Source organism: Oreochromis aureus, linkage group 8, assembly GCF_013358895.1.
Source record: "Oreochromis aureus strain Israel breed Guangdong linkage group 8, ZZ_aureus, whole genome shotgun sequence".
NCBI lineage: Eukaryota > Metazoa > Chordata > Actinopteri > Cichliformes > Cichlidae > Oreochromis > Oreochromis aureus.
Genome location: NC_052949.1, coordinates 21,528,493 through 21,547,272, shown reverse-complemented (window position 1 = coordinate 21,547,272; position 18,780 = coordinate 21,528,493). Strand labels below are relative to the sequence as shown.

Sequence of the window (18,780 nt, the reverse complement as noted above, 5' to 3'; positions counted from 1 at the left end):
TAATATAATTATATATTATAATATATAATATAATATATGTGTGAATGTGTGCGTGAATGGGTGAATGACTGGATATGTAAAGCGCTTTCGGGTCCTTAGGGACTAGTAAAGCGCTATATAAATACAGGCCATTTACCATTTACCATTTAAATTATATTATATAAACATTAAAAGCATGAAGTAATCCCCAACCTGATTTTATGAATTTGCAGTCGTTTCTTTCAATAATGATATTTTCCAGTGGGAAAATGTGGGATGACTCGTGGGAGCCCGGCAGTGAATTTCAACACCACTTTGCCGTGCCTGATGTGCCACCTCCTTCAGCCAGTGAGCAAGTCTGTTCATCATATTGTGTTGGTCGTTTACAAACAAGTAATATTATATAATCTTGCTTGTTTGTAACATTTGTAACAGCCAAAATCATCAATGACCCCTCTCACATTCTTCACCCCGCATTTCAATGGCTCCCCTCTGGGCGACGCCTCCGCTGCATTTCATGCAGGACTGAGAGGAGGAGAGCCACCTTTGTCCCCAAAGCCACCCTGCTTTTTAACTCCAGCCAATAAGAACATTTCCCACACCCATAAACATAAACTACATTCTTCTTACACTACTGACACTTTATTCACTTTTAGTCACTTGCAGTTATTTATTCACCTTCAGTCACTTTAATTTTAAAACTTTGTCATTTTAAAACTGTATATACTGTATATTCTGTGTATTTATTATTTCACTCCTATTGGCTGTTCTTATTGTCCTTATCTTCAAAGCAGTCTTTGACGACAGCTTTGACAATGCATTTCTGTTAAAATCTGCTCTCATGCATGAAATGGAGAAAAAATGGAAGTTGCGTCCGTATGCTCGTTATGCTCTTCTGATCATTGTTATGTCTGTGAGTCTGAAAAAACCATCTCCAGCATGACTAACTAACACGGGCCCATTCTCTGGTGACTCACTTCTCTACATCAAATAAGTACGAAACGTCATCCTTGCACAGTTTCTGTAACCATCATCTCAGACTGAAGCTTCCACAAAATTTACTTAAAAACAAAACAAACTTTAAATGTTCCTAAAAGCTTCCCGTGTTTGGAACATTTAGTAGAGGAAGAGCTTGACGTACCCGGGAAGTAAAAATGACCTGAGATCTCCCAGTTCGTTCTCCTTCCACTGTTATCTTCTGTTGTACACAAAAGGGGACAACAGAAGATTGAAAATGTTGCCTGATCTGATGGGTCTCAATCTCTGTAACATTCAGATTTTGGTGTCAGAATTTGTCTTAAAAAACACAAAAGCATGGATCCATCCTGCCTTGTATCAGGAAACGCTGATAAACTCTGAGCAAATGAAACCACAACTATAAAAGATTATTTTCCTAAAAATTTTTGAAAAGAAATTCAGAAGTTTAAACAGCAAGTTTGAAAAAAAAATAATACAAGATTTGAAAGATCTTATTTTTCTTGAATTTAAGATCAGAGTTTGTAATAAGCTGCAGGAACCCTGTTCAGTGTGAGGGAGGGAAAGCCAAGTGTCCTCTGATAAACCTCCATCTGTGTCACTGAAAACAGTTCATCTGACTCTGACTGTAAACATGTTTCCATTCATCCCTCGAGTCTTTACTCTGAAAAACAGGAAATGACATCATGGCTCAAACTGTCATTAAACCATTTCTTTATTGAACATTTGGATTTTTTATTTAACCGTTGCAACGTTTCATAACACAGACAGCCTGAACAAAGAACACCTACAGAACACATGGATCAAAATACATTCAATAACAACTTGATTACATAACAACAGATTGCTTCTTCCAACAAAACAAAGCTAACCACTCGATAAGAACACTAAAGTAGAAGAGTTTAGAAAGCTTAAGATGTAACTGCAGGAACATTTATATTTACAGCAGCCTCATCAGTTCTTTACATGAGATTCCAGCTGAACTCTGTGGAGCCTGATCTCAACAGTTTTAAGTCTGACCCTGACACCAGATTCACCGTGATCCGGAGATGGGAATGATTTCCGCCCGCGTGATCACGCTGATGTTTGCACAGAACAGATAGTGAAGTGAAGGTTTTTGCACATTTGTAGCAGTGAAACAGTTTATCAGCAGCGTGGGATCGTTTGTGTTCAGAGTATAAACTGAGATTCCTGAAAGTCTTGTCACACCGGTCACAGCTGTAGTTTCCTTCCACGTGGGTATGTTCATGATGGTTACGACTACTTGATTGTGAGAAGCTCTTGTCACCGTGTGTGCACTTGTATGGTTTCTCTCCTGTGTGGACTCGTTTGTGTGTTTTAAGCTCACCTGCAGTGGTGAACGATGACCCACACTGATCACAGAGGTGCTTTTTAACCCCACTGTGAATGACTTCATGGTGTTTTAACTCATGTGATCTGGTGAAGCTTCTCCCACATTCTTTGCAGTATTTCAGTTTCTCTCCAGTGTGTCTACGTTGATGTATTTTTAGGCTCTTTGCATGACCGAAAGATTTTCCACAAAGGTCACAACAAAAGTCTTTCCCACCACCACAGCGATGACAGGGTTGAGAACTGGATCCATCTGCGTCGCTCTGCTTCTAAACAAAGACACAAAGACAGTTGAAGTCAGTCCTTCAACATTTGCATCGTGAACGTCGCCTGAAATAAAGAGCATCTCTGCCAACGTCCAATTACTTTTTCAGTTCAAAAGTCTTCTCACACAGGTCACATTTATAAGGTTTCTCCTCAGTGTGGGTAAACATGTGGCTTTGTTACTGTGCATCTGTTATAAACCGTTGGCCATGCCGATCACACCAGTACACAACATGTCTGGTGTGAATGCGTAGGTGTCTATTTCGGCTGTCTCGCCGACTGAAAGTTTTTCCACAAATGTCACAGCTGTATGTCTTAGTTCCAGAGTGGGTAACCAGATGCCTCTGTAAGCTGCAACTGCGATCAAAAGCTCTGTCACACTGATCACAGCTGTACGCTTTAACTCCACTGTGGAAGAGTTGGTGTTTTCTTAGGCAACTATCCCAGGGAAAAGACTTTCCACACAAGTCACAGCTGAACGGTCTCTCTCCAGTGTGGATGACTTGATGCCTTGATAGTGAAGCTTTGCGAGAAAAATCCTTCCCACACTCGTCACAGCTGTAGTTTTTCTCTCTCTTTCTTCTGTGAGGTTTGTCGGCCTCCTGAGAGCGCTGACTTTTCGGTCCGTGTTGGTCCTGCAGCGACAGAGATACAAACACAGGCAGTGAGTGAAATGCAGTCGTTGAACAAACTGAACCTTCAAAGTCCCTCCATTAACACTAATTTTAAACCTGAAGGTGGAGTGTGGCACCAAACACCTAAAGGTCTCTTATCACCACCTACTGGTAACAGTAACACATTACATCCAACTTGGTGTTAAAAATACTGAATGACTGTTCAAACACTCTAAAATCCCGCCCATCCCTCCTGCTTGTACACAAATATTCATGCTAGCATGCTAACACACTCAGAATAGTAATACATGTTTACCAGGTCTATACTCTCTTATATTTCTTTCTCCTGTTTCCTATCATATATTTCTATAATTTGCTAGTTTATTCAATGATAATAAATCCAGTGTAATAGTTGCAAGCTTGGTTCAGTGAAGGAAAATGTCAGAGTCTGTTTGTAAACTAAGGTTGTTGTTTTTTTTTAAAAAAAAACAACTTTTACTCCCTACTTAAAAAAATAATCTGTACTTTATACTCCTTACATTTTGAAAACAGATGTGTTACTTTTGGTGTAAGGCCTTTGAGAGGAGTTATTTCATCACTGCAGGCATCAAACATCAAACTGATTTGAGCTTAAACAGTAACACATGAAAGGCAATCCAGATGGTGCATTAATCACCAGAGTATGACACATGAAAATGAAAGAAAGAAAAGTGGGGGCCATAGTCAGGGGTCAAAGTGGGCCAGTGCTTTTTTGTCTTTTCTCGGCACAACACTGGAATGACTGCAGCGCTCATACGTTGCTGTCACAGTACTTCAGCATCTAGCTACACAGACAGACGAGCGAGCATAAATGGAGTAACAGTTTTTAAGTGGCAGCTAATTTCAAATGCAGCATTTTTATCAGCTCAACAAAAATTGGAAAGCACACAAAATGTTTGTGTGCAGTTTGTCTCACAGTGTGTTGCTAGCTAAAGGTCCAGCTGCTGTATTTCACAGGGAGAAAAGGTAGCTTCAAACAAAAGGACCAGTCAAAACAAATCGAGGACCTTACTCCTAAACGAGGGGCTACCTCTGTAGCATGGACGGAAAAGAGTATGGAGAGAGTTTACGGATGTTATTGATATCAGTGATGGCCAAATGAAGCTTTCTGAAACACTGAAGCTTGTATTATAAGCAATGTAAGCACAACAAGGGACAATGGTTGGAAATTAGCAATAGCTATAAACTCATGTGCAGTACATCAGGTTTATGTTTTATACTTGGACTATGTTAAACTGCACTGTTCCTTTTAAATAAAGCATTATTATTATTATTGTTATTGAAAAAGGGTTCGTTACTCAAAGCATTTCAACACAGTCCTCTTGGTGACATCTGCTGGCCAAAAACATGAAGAGTAACTTGAACTTACAAATAAAGTGCTTCATTATAACTGCCCACTCTACAGAGCTCAGCTGACAGCTTCTGTTTAATATTATGTGACAGTTCTGTCTGATATCAGGCTACCGTTTGTGGTGCTTTCAATGTGTATTTGTGTGTGTGTGTGTGTGTGTGTGTGTGTGTGTGTGTGTACACATATATATGTAAATTAAATTAAATCCAATCCATTTGGTGAAACAGTGGTATTTTTCCTCACCTTCTGTGTTGAGCTCATCATTTTCTCTGTAGTAGCTGAGCTGAGTGCAAACGGCTGAAAATGTTCCTCTGCTGCTCCGTCAGACTTTTCTCCTCCTGCTGATCAGCTGGGACACAAAACAGATCTTTGTTAGGCTCCACACTGCACTGAACAGTCAAAGTGTCTCATATGTTCTTCTGACCTACGGCTGCACACTCTGGTTCAACTGTAGCGGAAAGCCAGTATCATCATCAAGGACCCCTCGCACCCTGGACACTCACGTTTTCCCCCCTTCCCTCTGGTAAACGCTACAGATCCATCAGGTCAAAGATAATCAGACTCAATAGAAGCTTTTACCCACAGGCTGTCAAACATGCCCTACCTCCACCCTGATTGAAGGTTAACTGTGCTGTTAACACTCAGGAACACTTGCACTGTACTTATTTATAAACACTATTCATTACAGTATTTATTTCTAAACTGTACTCATTACAGTGTCAAATCAAAAATCAAATCAAAATGTATTCATAAGCACATTTAAAAACAACACGGGTTGAGCCAAAGTGCTGTACATAGTAGAGATAAAATAGTAAACATACATAGTAATTTATCCACTGATCCACATCACTTTACCCGGATGTTTTCTTTCAAGCTGGATGATGACTCCTCTCTCCCTCACTCCAGTTCCAGCTTTGCACACCAGTTGCCCTCTGAGGTCACAGTGATCATCGGAGGCAGGAGACGGAAATTCAGATCGGTTTCTTCCATCTTTTTCTCCATGTTTAGAAAAACACTCCTAAAATACCCAAGCAAATAAATATCATTAAAGATTTACACACTTCATTAGAAAACAGTGAACGCATCCCTAACCCTAACATCACAATAGCCAGAACAAGCACGGCCGGAGGTACTGTGATGTATTTTTTCTCTCATCTCTCTTCAAAAAACCGCTGTGATCCTGACGGGTCCTGTCAGCATTTCATGTTTGTGCACATCCAAACCTAATCCGTACTTCCAGATGACACACTGCATCATAAGCCACTGCTACTGTTTCCTCATAATGCCAAAGAGTCATGAAATAAAAAATCTTTCCCCTCTCTTCATATATTATTTGCCCCTGGGCTTATCATTTGCCCACAGCAAATAAAAGACTCAGCCTAACTTCCAAATTTCCAAATGAACTCACGCCCACTGCACTGCAGAATAATAAACAATTACATTTAGGCAGAGATTACTTTTTCTCTGTAAATGATTGGCGGTCAGAAACTTGGACCTTGTCTCTACACACAGGAGAGAGCTGCTGCCTTTCTGTGGGTAGGATTTCATTTTTTATTTTTTTATGTTTTTTATAATGTTTACTAAAGATGTTTTCAAAGTGTTTCCCAGATATGGATTATTTCTAGTCCCAGATTAAAAGAATTCAGTGAAGACCTCCATTTAAACAACTTTATGCCTAGCACTAGGCTTAATCCATTCAATTCAAGTTCCAAATAATGTCAGTGTGTTTATTGTAAGGCAGATTAATATGCATGCTAGGTTGAACCCACCCGAGAGATTCATAAAGTTTTATCTATGAATTCCTTAAAAACGTTTTTGCTTCATAGTCGTACAAATGTTGACCATGAAAGCTTTTTGTAGTGACCTATGCTGCCTTCACCTACAAAGTCCAGAGCACACAGTACATGTTGGTATAAGCTACACCACATAGCTGCTACAGTTATATTACACCACTGATTTGTGTATAATCGTTATCGTGAGACTATGTAACAAGAACATATGATCTGTTGATAAAACTCACTGTTATGAAGATAGATTAGTTCCAGTGTGTTCACGAAATGCTGGGTTTATCCATCTTCTGGGCCGTGCCTACAGTGGACTTCGGAAGATTTCCTTGTGAGGGAGCTGGTGGTGAAGATCTCGAGGTCCTCCTTGATTCCTGCGATCAGCTTCAGTCTTCCTGATGTTTCTCCAATTATGCCTCTCTCAGTGGGTCAACAGAACATCTGGCACAGGACAGCTGTGATGAAAGAAAGGGAAGAACTTTCTCCAAACCTCTGGACCAAGGAAACCCAGCTTGGTCCTGATGTTCTCCCTCACCACACATTTCCCGGGGTGGATGTAGCTGTTAATAATAATGTGGACTCTATTATTAAATTAAACCAAATAATTACACTACACTACTGAAACCTTCTGCTGCTGTTCTTTAAAGTTTCCATCTTACCAGGCTGTAGAGTGCTCCGAACATTTAAACAGTTGTAAATCCATTACACTCACAGTCTTATGTTAAAATCCCAAAGGACAGCATTACATTTTTGATATTAAAAGTAACTCTGGACTTCTGTGGACTGTGCAGCTGATCTCATTACTGTCTAAAAATGGAGAACAAAACCTAAGAAGTGCTGAATTATTCAAAAAATACAGAGTATTAGAGTAACAGGGGTGTAGCATGCTAACTAGCTAGCAGCAAGCCTCTAACACAGTGTGTATGCTAGCGGCTAATCTAGCAAACAAATTAACAGAGTGATTTTAGGTGTTGTAGAAGATAAGATGATAAGCTGTGTGTCTTTTTCATAATGACGTGGTTGTATTCACCTTAATTGATCGAGTAGTCAGTCGAGGTAAACCCATTAGCAGATAAACTGGATCAGTCTGCCTACCTAAAAAGTGTACGGGAGCCTGAAGTGACGGCTCCAAAAGTGCAACGTGCAGCTCCCACAAGCGGGATATTTTGGCTTCATTTTTGCACAATGGGAGAGTCATTATTCCACACAAGCACATTAACATTACTGACACTCGCTGGCACTCTATAAATGGTGGGCATTTCAATGGTCTTACCTGTAAGCACTGGTATATCCACCAAAAAAAGAAAGGATGTAAAGTAGTGACTGGTGTAGCTGCAAATGGTCTGCTGAAAAGAGGCAAAAAAGCTGAGGTGTGTGCTCAAAACATACTGCTGCTGGGAGGTTTTGAACCAGGACCGCTAAGCCTTCTCTACTCGCTGAGCTAAACGTGGGCTACTGCCAGCTCTATGAACAAAGCTTAAATTTGTAGTGTACAATGAGAAGTTAAAACCGCCGTTTCTTGCTGTTACAAAACCTTGTGTAACTGGAAAACTGTCTACTAAGGAAAACTAACTAATGACAGTGAGGAAAATCGCTATGTTTTGATGTGTAAATTGTGTGGATGGAGCGGAAATTGAGTGAGTTGGGAGCATTTGTTGAGAGATTGAAGCCATGTTGTGTGTGAAAAATTGCCCTGTTGCCAGGCAAAAGTTAAGGAGGGATTTGAAGAAAAGGGTAAAAAGGCAGAGTGAGTCTGGAGCTCTCTCTACAGACTCACCAGCTTAGGTTGGCAAGTCTGGAGCTCTACAGACTTGCCAGATTAAGCTGGCTGAAGGTGTACTGAGAAGAGTACAGAGCGTATGCAGATGGCACGCACGCATTCAAACTCTGCTTACAGGCCAAGTCACGCTTTCCCATAGGCCACTTGGCGGGCCAATCCAACGGCGGCAATTCTGCTCTATTTAAAGGGCACACCCCGCGCTCCCGCCATCTGCAGCTGGGGACTGTCAGCTGTGCTTCTTTTAACCTGCTTTATAACTCAACATCATCATCATCATCATCACACTGTGCGCACAATCACCTCATTCACTCTACTAAACATGCACCGCCCGCTAATGTGAGTGACTGTGTCTCCATGGCAACATATACACCTATGTACATATATGTTATGTACATACATGTATATGTTATTTGCTATGTAAACAGCTTCCAAACATAGCGGAATAGCTGTCTGCAGCTCTAACACTTTGACTCTTTGCAAACCATTTCATAGGTACTCGTTTCATCAAGAAAGACTGTGCACTTTAAATGGAACAAATTTGCCCACATTTACTTGGTCCGGCAGGTGGCTGACGGGTTATGTGAGCAGGTTTCAAATACCAAGGTCCAAGGTTCGAATCCACTGCTTCACACGCGGCTCTGGATCTAATCCTAGCCTTGCTCTGTACTTGAATCCTTCTTTCTTTTTCCCCCAAGGGGACTGCAATTCAAATTCAACCAACACTTTTTATCTCATTTCATTTATTTACACTATTTTACCTTAGTATTCAACACAGCTTTAACCTCTATTACTTTTACCACTTCACAGCTTAAACTTCAATCTTTTAAATACTATTCATTTATTTATCCTTTCACTTTGGCCTGGCTCTTGTGCTTCCAGGGGACCGGGTCATCAACCGCAACTCATTTGCCGATGACCCAAGAAAGACAGGCTGTGCCACTTCACTCAACTGCTTTGTATTTCCTGCATCAGCTAAACATTGCCTAGAATAAGACAGAAAGATGACTGGAATGCCCTGCTTAGCTTGCTGACACTTGCTTTGCTTAAGCAGAACTAAATCAGCCAGTGACAATATGGCTATTATAAAAATGCCATAGTTTGCAAATATTAGCTATGTAAACATCTTACAAAGAGACCGCCATTGCTCTCTGCAGCTGTAACACTTTCATTGTTTGCAAATCATCTTTTTAGCCCACAGACGCACTCGAGCTGCTGGCGCGTTATGTGCAGCAACAGAAGGAAGAGAGCTGTTTGGCTCATTAACAGAGATTTTATTGGAAAAGTACAGAAATTTTGCACCGAAAAATATTCTATTTTTCAGTATCGATACCTACCGAATGTTTTCGGTCGGCACTAAAAAGGTATCGAGTTTTGGTATCCAGCCCTACTCGCATTTCAATTCAATTCCAATGATCATGTCAAGGATACAATTCAATATCCCAGTGCATCATGATCACTTCATTTCAGTTTGTTTGTTTTCGTCAACAAATAAAGGATGTCACGTATAAGCTACTTTTTTTTATTGCTCAAAACTTGTCTGAACACAGATTGCACTTGTTGGTCCACTGTGACGTATGTGGCTGAAGAAAACATACTGCTGTTATTTTTAGCTTGTACAGTCTTTGAAAAATGGCAAAGAATCCTATTTTGCATGTTTGGATCTTAACAAGGTTCCAAGTAGAGCTTCAACATGCAACAGGAAGAAATGGGAGTGAGACAAAACATTTTTTGAGCATGCAATTTATTGAAAACAATGCTTTAACTGAAACAGGCTGTTTTACAGCTGATCAAAAGTTTAGGACCACACTTGCTAAAAAACAGTAAATCAAAAGAGAAATCAAAGTTCCAAACGTGTAATGAGTAGCTCCACCGTTATTGTTGATCACTTCAAAAATGAGTTGCGATGCAAGCGTTTCCACAAGGTGAGTGGAAACATTTGTCCATTTTTGTAAACATCCCTTGCCATCCATCCTCAAAGGTTCTCAGTTGGATTTAGATCAGGGGAACACGCAGGATGGTCAAAATAAAACTATGAAGACACTCAAAATAAATTTCCTGTGGTTAGAAACTACTTAGTGTAATTTTTTTGTATTTACAGTTTTGAGGGATATATCTCTGAAATTTCTCTAAGTAGAAATTTACATAATGTTATGTTTTTTATTTCAGAGTAATTATGGTCCAAAAAACAACAGTTCACTGTGAATTTTACATTTATCAAGTATAACGTTATGTATTCTGCATTATTATTATATTTTCCATAGTGAAATTCTGGCAACCACAGCTGCCAGCAATTTACCGTAAATTCAACATTATTATATTAATATAATATAATTATATAATTATATATTATAATATAATCATATTAATATTATATAATTATATTAATATTATATTATATAAACATTAAAAGCATGAAGTAATCCCCAACCTGATTTTATGAATTTGCAGTCGTTTCTTTCAATAATGATATTTTTTGAAGAAAAAAGACTAAGGGTTTTTCTCAGGATTTCCCCTGTTATCGAATATAAGGTTTTGGGTATACGAGGGGTTCCCTACAAGTTATTCTAGGGGTTTTTGGATAGAAATAGGGAGGAATTTTTCAGGATGATTCCTGCTTATTTCCTAAGGATCGGGGTTTGGGAGCGGGGAGAGAGTTTTATCGAGTAATTGTATGGGGTTTTTTGTGGTCCGTTTTTTGGGAGAAAATAGTTTTTTAAGAAAGTTTTTATGTTGGGAGCAGCAGTGCGTTTATGCACGGAGTGGGAGCAACGGGGAATGCCAGAGTTTTTTGCGATTCTGAGTTTGATTCTAAATCTCCTTGTTCGGATTAAACAAATGCATATAAATTGAAATAAAGTTTTACCCCAAGGCATGCACGCTGTACGTATGGCCATACTGAACGTTACAAAAGCACAAGTTTAACTAAGCACATTTATACTGGTTTAACACATTTTCACAAACACAAAGGCACGGTCCCGGAGACACAGGCACGATGCCGAGAGAGGCGCGCGCACGGGCGCACCTAGACACACCGGCGCGGGGGCGCGCACGCGGTGCGCGCTCACGCGCTGACCCACCACAAGAGGGCGTTTTTTAAGCATAAAAAAGTAAAAGCTTTTTTAATAGCTTAAAAATAAAAGAATGCTATTTGATATAAAAAATCTTTCTAAATAATCAATTAGTAGGTTTTGGGGGAAGAAAAAGCAATGAGCTATGAACTAGCATATTTTTGGATGAATATCATAATTTTTATGAAAATCATATTTTTTATGAATATCATATTTTTTATGAATATCATATTTTTATTACTTCCTTTATTACTTTATTACTTCCTAGGGTCATAAAGTTTTATTGGGGGGGGGGGGGGCATAAATCACTCAGTTTGACATAAGGGGTATAATATCCCTCTCTAAGGTCTCCTGCACACAACATTCTCTTCATGATTCAGCAGTATGAAATGTCAAGAAACCATGTAACACATTCAACAGTGTCGAATAATACAGGTCAATCCAATAGATCTAATGATTTTCACACTCTTTTAAGTCAGAAGTATAATGCAAACTAAAACTACATACTGATCACACACTCTATATTAAGGGGTATAATATGATCTACAGCAATATCATAATTCAACTACTTTGATTACAGATATAAGGTAACATATAATAACAGAATAATCTCACAATGGTCAAAAATAAAACTATGAAGACACTCAAAATAAATTTCCTGTGGTTAGAAACTACTTAGTGTAATTTTTTTGTATTTACAGTTTTGAGGGATATATCTATTATATTTTCCATAGTGAAATTCTGGCAACCACAGCTGCCAGCAATTTACCGTAAATTCAACATTATTATATTAATATAATATAATTATATTAATATTATATTATATAAACATTAAAAGCATGAAGTAATCCCCAACCTGATTTTATGAATTTGCAGTCGTTTCTTTCAATAATGATATTTTCCAGTGGGAAAATGTGGGATGACTCGTGGGAGCCCGGCAGTGAATTTCAACACCACTTTGCCGTGCCTGATGTGCCACCTCCTTCAGCCAGTGAGCAAGTCTGTTCATCATATTGTGTTGGTCGTTTACAAACAAGTAATATTATATAATCTTACTTGTTTGTAACATTTGTAACATAATGTTATTAATATAATATCTGCAAACTGTAGATGTGTACTGTCTACGGGGAACAGTGTCAAAAATATGTGGAACCAAAGATCCAGATACCACATTGGTCTTTGCTGTTGACGGACAGGATGTGTTCATTTGAAGCAGTTTGATTGGTTACAAATGTTAGACTCATATTTATACTTGTTTAAGTGCATTGTTTTATGCAAAAATCTGTATCTTATTTTGTTACTTACAATACTAGTTCTGTGATCTTATGTTGAATGTTTTAATTGTAAAGCTTTGTTTTATTTTTTTGTTTTGCTACATTCTGTAAAAAGTGAGTGCAGAATGTGAAAAGTGGTTCTGGCATCGCTGCATTAGCCGGGTCCTTCTGACTGCATTGGGGCCTGTAATTCACAAAATCAATGTCATGTTGTAGCGAATATGACCTGAAAGCAGCAACTGAGCCCATAAACTCATCACTTTGTTTGCTTTTGTTTCTCTAATAAAGGTGGCATTATAAACATGTGTTTTGTTTATTTATAACTGTGACGGCTGCTGTGAATCTACTGAGTACTGTCACTGCAAATAAAACTAAAACATAGAAAGTTCATTGACGTGTGAGAACCTGAAGTGCTTTTTGATGTTGAGACTTCATGTTTTTTTATTATTGTTATTTAGTATCAAAGTGAAAATTTCATAACAAATACATTAAGCCACATAATCTGTGGAAATAAGCTGTAATTTAATGACCAACAAATTAAATGTCTTTAGTTTATAGTGATGGTGGCATTTGGACTGTGATGTATTATGGTGTACAGACGAACTGACTGAAATTCTTAAAGATTATTTATGTTAATAAATCAATGTAACAAAATCAAAGCAGATTTTCAACAATATAGAAATATGTAAAGGATCATTTGAATAATGATGGCATTCGGAAGAAGTCGGGGAGGAAATGTAGGCCGCGTACTGCAAAGGTGTTTTTTCTTGTTATCATAAGACATTTGGAGTGACGGCTTCCACAACTGTGTTTGGCTGTGCTGAAGCAAAGCTCACAGTCTAAGAAGTCACAGTGTTGACATTCAACACAAAGAGAAAAGCTCACTTGAATGAATTTATTTATTTATTTACAATTTTTGCTGAGTAACAGCCTGCAGTTGTTTGGTGAAGTTGTCAACAAGTGGCACACGTGAAAGCACGATACTCCCACCACCGTGTTTCACTGTGGGGACACTGATCTTTGGGTTGTAGCCTTCTTTCTCCAAACATAAGCAGCGTCTCTGTGACCAGGGAGCTTAAGGTTAGTCTAGGTTAGCTTCCAGTGTGAATAATCTTTCTCCAGGCTGTCCTTAGCACACGTGAGTTGGATCGAAGACGTCTTCTTCTGTAAGAACTGCAATTTTTCTTGGTCTGCGATATCACAGTCCATTTGATCTTTTTTTCTACAAGTCCTGACTTGGCTAAGTTATTCACAGGTGTCTTGGCAGTTGTTTTGGGGTCTTTGGACACTTCTCACACCAGTTCCTGACACCTTTGTCCTGCTTTTTCTAGTTCTGAGGCAATGTGCAGGGCAACTAGGAGGTAGTGTTCCGGACTCTATTTCAACACTCAATTGACAGTCACACCGTCCCCCAGCTGTGGAAACACTCCACAGTCATCCCCATCCCCAAAAGAAACAACTCAAAGTCTCTGAATGATCTTCGTCCTGTGGCCCTCACCTCCCTGGTGATGAAGGCCATGGAGAAGATCATAAAACAGCACATCGTAAGAGCAACTGACCCCCTGGTGAACCCACTCCAGTTTGCTTACCGTGCACGCAGAGGTGTTGATGATGCCCAAATCTTCATCTTGGACTCCATCCACAAACATCTGGAGCTCCCTGACTCCTCCGTCAGACTTCTGTTTGCTGATTTCTCATCAGCGTTCAACACTCTGCAGCCTCATATCCTGGCCACTAAACTTTCCACCTGATTTCACCTGGATGATCAGCTAATCCTGTGGTTATTGGACTTTTTGACCAACAGGACTCAGAAAGTTCGGGTGAACGACTCTCTTTCTTCCCTCCGTTCCACCTTCACTGGCTCCCCCCAGGGCTGTGTGCTCTCCCCCCTGCTCTTCATCCTCTACACCGATGACTGCAAATCCACACAGCCCAACTGTCACCTGGTTAAATATGCTGTCACTGCTGTCAGGCCCCTCACAACACCACGGGCCCACTCTTCAGGAGTTTGTAGAGTGGTGTGACAGCTCCAAACTTGAATTGAACGTGAGCAAAACCAAAGAGATGATGGTGACCTTCTCCAGTAGGCAGAGGGATCTGGCTGCTTCAGGCACAACCACCATCCACGGGAAGCCAGTGGAGGTAGTTGAGGAGTACAAATACCTGGGAACCATCTTTGACAACCTCCTGAAATTCTCTGCCAACACAGAGGAGATTCTCAGGAGGTGTCACCAGCGGCTATACCTCCTTAGGAAACTCAACTCCTTTGGAGTCAGCACACCCATCATGATGACTTTCTACTATGCCTTCCTGGAAAGCATCATGACCTTCTCCATCACCTGCTGGTTCCACTCCCTCAGCCTTCAGAACAGGAAAAGACTGCAGGACACTGCATCAGTGTGCTCTAAAATCATCGGACTGCCTGTCAGAACTCTGGCACAGGTTTTCAGCCAACAGGCCCTCAGACAGGCAGCCAAAATCATCAATGACCCCTCTCACATTCTTCACCACGCATTTCAATGGCTCCCCTCTGGGCGACGCCTCCGCTGCATTTCCTGCAGGACTGAGAGGAGGAGAGCCACCTTTGTCCCCAAAGCCACCCTGCTTTTTAACTCCAGCCAATAAGAACATTTCCCACACCCATAAACATAAACTACATTCTTCTTACACTACTGGCACTTTATTCACTTTTAGTCACTTGCAGTTATTTATTCACCTTCAGTCACTTTAATTTTAAAACTTTGTCATTTTAAAACTGTATATACTGTATATTCTGTGTATTTATTATTTCTCTCCTGTTGGCTGTTCTTATTGTCCTTATCTTCAAAGCAGTCTTTGACGACAGCTTTGACAATGCCATCCATCCATCCATCCATCCATCCATCCTCATCCGCTTTATCCGAAGTCGGGTCGCGGGGGCAGCAGCCTAAGCAGAGAAGCCCAGACCTCCCTCTCCCCAGCCACCTCCTCCAGCTCATCCGGGGGAACACCAAGGCGTTCCCAGGCCAGCCGAGAGATATAATCTCTCCAGCGCGTCCTGGGTCTGCCCGGGGCCTCTCCCGGTGGGACATGCCCGAACACCTCACCCAGGAGGCGCCCAGGGGCATCCTTGTCAGATGCCCGAACCACCTCAACTGGCTCCTTTCGATGTGGAGGAGCAGCGGCTCTACTCTGAGCCCCTCCCGGATGGCGAACTTCTCACCCTATCTCTAAGGGAGAGGCCAGCCACCCTTCGGAGGAAGCTCATTTCTGCCGCTTGTACCCGCGATCTCGTTCTTTCGGTCACTACCCACAGCTCGTGGCCATAGGTGAGGGTCGGGGACGTAGATCGACCGGTAAATTGAGAGCTTCGCTTTTACACTCAGCTCCCTCTTCACCACGACGGACCGGTGCAGCGTCCGCATCACTGCAGCCGCAGCACCAATCCGTCTGTCGATCTCCGGCTCCCTTCTCCCATCATCCTCGCGAACAAGACCCGAGATACTTGAACTCCTCCACTTGGGGCAGGAACTCATCCCGACCCGGAGTGGGCACTCCACCCTTTTCCGGCTGAGAACCATGGCCTCAGATTTGGAGGTGCTGATCCTCATTCCCGCTGCTTCACACTCGGCTGCGAACCGTTCCAGTGCGAGCTGGAGCCCCCACCGATGAAGCCATCAGAACCACATCATCCGCAAAAAGCAGAGATGAGATTCTGAGGCCACCAAGTGAAAGCCCTCCGCCACTTGGCTGCGCCTAGAAATCCTGTCCATAAAATTATGAACAGAATCGGTGACAAAGGGCAGCCCTGGCGGAGCCCATCACCCACCGGAAACAAGTCCGACTTATTGCCGGCAATGCGAACCAAACTCTCATAGCGGTTGTATAGGGATCGAATGGCCCGTAACAGTGGGCCAGACACCCCATACTCCCGCAACACCTCCCACAGGACACCCGAGGGACACGGTCGAATGCCTTCTCCAAGTCCACAAAACACATGTAGACTGGTTGGGCAAACTCCCATGCACCCTCAAGTATCCTCGAGAGGATAAAGAGCTGGTCCAGTGTTCCGCGACCAGGACGAAAAACCGCATTGTTCCTCCTGTATCCGAGGTTCGACTAACGGACGAACTCTCCTTTCCAGCACCCTGGCATAGACTTTCCGGGGAGGCTGAGGAGTGTGATCCCCTATAGTTGGAACACACCCTCCGGTCTCCCTTCTTAAAGATGGGGACCACCACCCGGTCTGCCAGTCCAGGGTACTGCCCTGATCTCCACGCAACATTGTAGAGGCGTGTCAACCAGGACAGCCCTACAACGTCCAGAGCCTTCAGGAACTCGGGCGGACCTCATCAACACCAGGGGCTCTGCCACCGAGGAGTTGTTTAACTGCCTCAGTGACCTCGACCCCAGAAATTGGCGGGTCATTCCCTCATCCCCAGACTCTGCTTCCTCCTCGGAAGGCGTGTCAGTGGGATTAAGGAGGTCCTCAGTATTCCTTCCACCGTCTGACAATTTTCTCAGTCGGCGTCAGCAGCGCACCGCCAGCACTATACACAGTGCAGGTAGAGCACCGCTTTCCCTCCTGAGACGCCTGACGGTTTGCCAGAATCTCTTGAGGCAGTCCGAAAGTCTTTTTCCATGGCCTCTCCGAACTCCTCCCACACCCGAGTTTTTGCTTCAGCCACTGCCTGAGCCGCATTCCGCTTGGCCTGTCGATACCTGTCAGCTGCCTCTGGAGTCCCACAGGCTAACCAAGCCCGATAGGACTCCTTCTTCAGCCTGGTGGCTCCCTTCACCTCTGGTGTCCACCATTTGGTTCGGGGATTACCACCACGGCAGGCACCAACCACCTTGCGGCCGCAGCTCAATGCAGCAACCCGGCAATGGAGACGCTGAACATGGTCCATTCGGACTCAATGTCCCCAGTCTCCCTCGGAATGTTGTTGAAGCTCTGCCGGAGGTGTGCGTTGAAGATCTCATCGCGGACTGGGGCCTCTGCTAGACGTTCCCAGCACACCCTCACCACGCGTTTAGGTGCACGGGTCTGTCCAGCGTCCTCCCCGCCACCTGATCCAACTCACCACCAGGTGGTGATCAGTTGACAGCTCAGCCCCTCTCTTTACCCGAGTGTCCAGAACATATGGTCGCAGGTCTGGTGATACGATTACAAAATCGATCATCGACCTGCGGCCTAGAGCATCCTGGTGCCACGTGCACTTATGGACACTCTTATGTTTGAACAAGGTGTTCGTTATGGCCAAACTGTGATTTGCACAGAAGTCCAATAACAAAACACCACTGGTTCAGATCAGGGAGGCCGTTCCTCCCAATCACGCCCCTCCAGGTCTCGCTGTCGTTACCCACGTGAGCATTGAAGTCTCCCAGTAGGACAACAGAGTCTCCAGGTGGGGCACCTTCCAGCACCCCCAGGGACTCTAAGAAGGCTGGGTACTCTGAACTGCCACTCGGCGCATAAGCGCAGATGACAGTCAGGACCCGTTCCTGACCCTGAGGCGCAGGGAACAAACCCTCTCATCCACCGGGAAAAACCCCAACGTACCGGCAGCAAGCCGGGGGGATAGAATACCCACCCCAGCCCGCCGCCTCTCACCAGGGGCAACTCCAGACTGAGACAGAGTCCAGCCCCTCTCCAGGAGACTAGTTCCAGAGCCCAAGCCATGCGTGAGGTGAGCCCGACTATATCTAGCCGGTACTTCTCAACCTCACGCACTAACTCAGGCTCCTTCCCCACCAGAGAGGTGACATTCCATGTCCCTATTGCCAGTCTTGGCAGCCGGGATCGGTCCGCCAGGGCCTCCGCTCCTGGCCGCCGCCCGACACACATTGCACCCGACCCCTATGGCGCCTCCTGCGGGTGGTGGGCCTGCGGGAGGATGGGCCCATGTCTCCTCTTCGGGCTGTGCCCGGCGGGCCCCATGGACAAGGCCCGGCCACCAGACGCTCGCCTCGGGCACCCTCCCGGGCCTGGCTCCAGGGCGGGGCCCCGTAACCCTATCCCGGCAGGGTAAACTGTTCCCTCGATGTTCTTTTCATACGGGTCTTCTGAATCGCTCTTTGTCTGGTCCCTCACCCAGGACCAATTTGCCATGGGAGACCCTACCAGGGGGCAAAAGCCCCCAGACAACATAGCCCCTGGGATCCCTGTGACACACAAACCCCTCCACCACGATAAGGTAGCGATTCACGGAGATTCATTTCTGTTAAAATCTGCTCTCATGCATGAAATGGAGAAAAAATGGAAGTTGCGTCCGTATGCTCGTTATGCTCTTCTGATCATTGTTATGTCTGTGAGTCTGAAA

General features: G+C 43.2%; 1 long non-coding RNA gene across 2 annotated transcripts; it reads right to left on the bottom strand.

The window, feature by feature from the left end:
• Positions 1-1,651: 1,651 nt before the first annotated feature.
• Positions 1,652-8,235, bottom strand: LOC120441536. Of its 2 annotated transcripts, XR_005614154.1 has the most exons (6): positions 7,630-8,235; positions 6,593-6,811; positions 5,428-5,590; positions 4,816-4,921; positions 2,671-3,203; positions 1,652-2,573 (listed from the first exon to the last, which is right to left on the bottom strand). It is a non-coding gene; the product is annotated as an uncharacterized LOC120441536 (long non-coding RNA). The 2 variants fall into 2 exon arrangements; XR_005614153.1 differs by lacking the exon at positions 7,630-8,235 and having other exon boundaries at positions 6,593-7,107.
• Between the last annotated feature and the right edge of the window lie 10,545 nt (positions 8,236-18,780).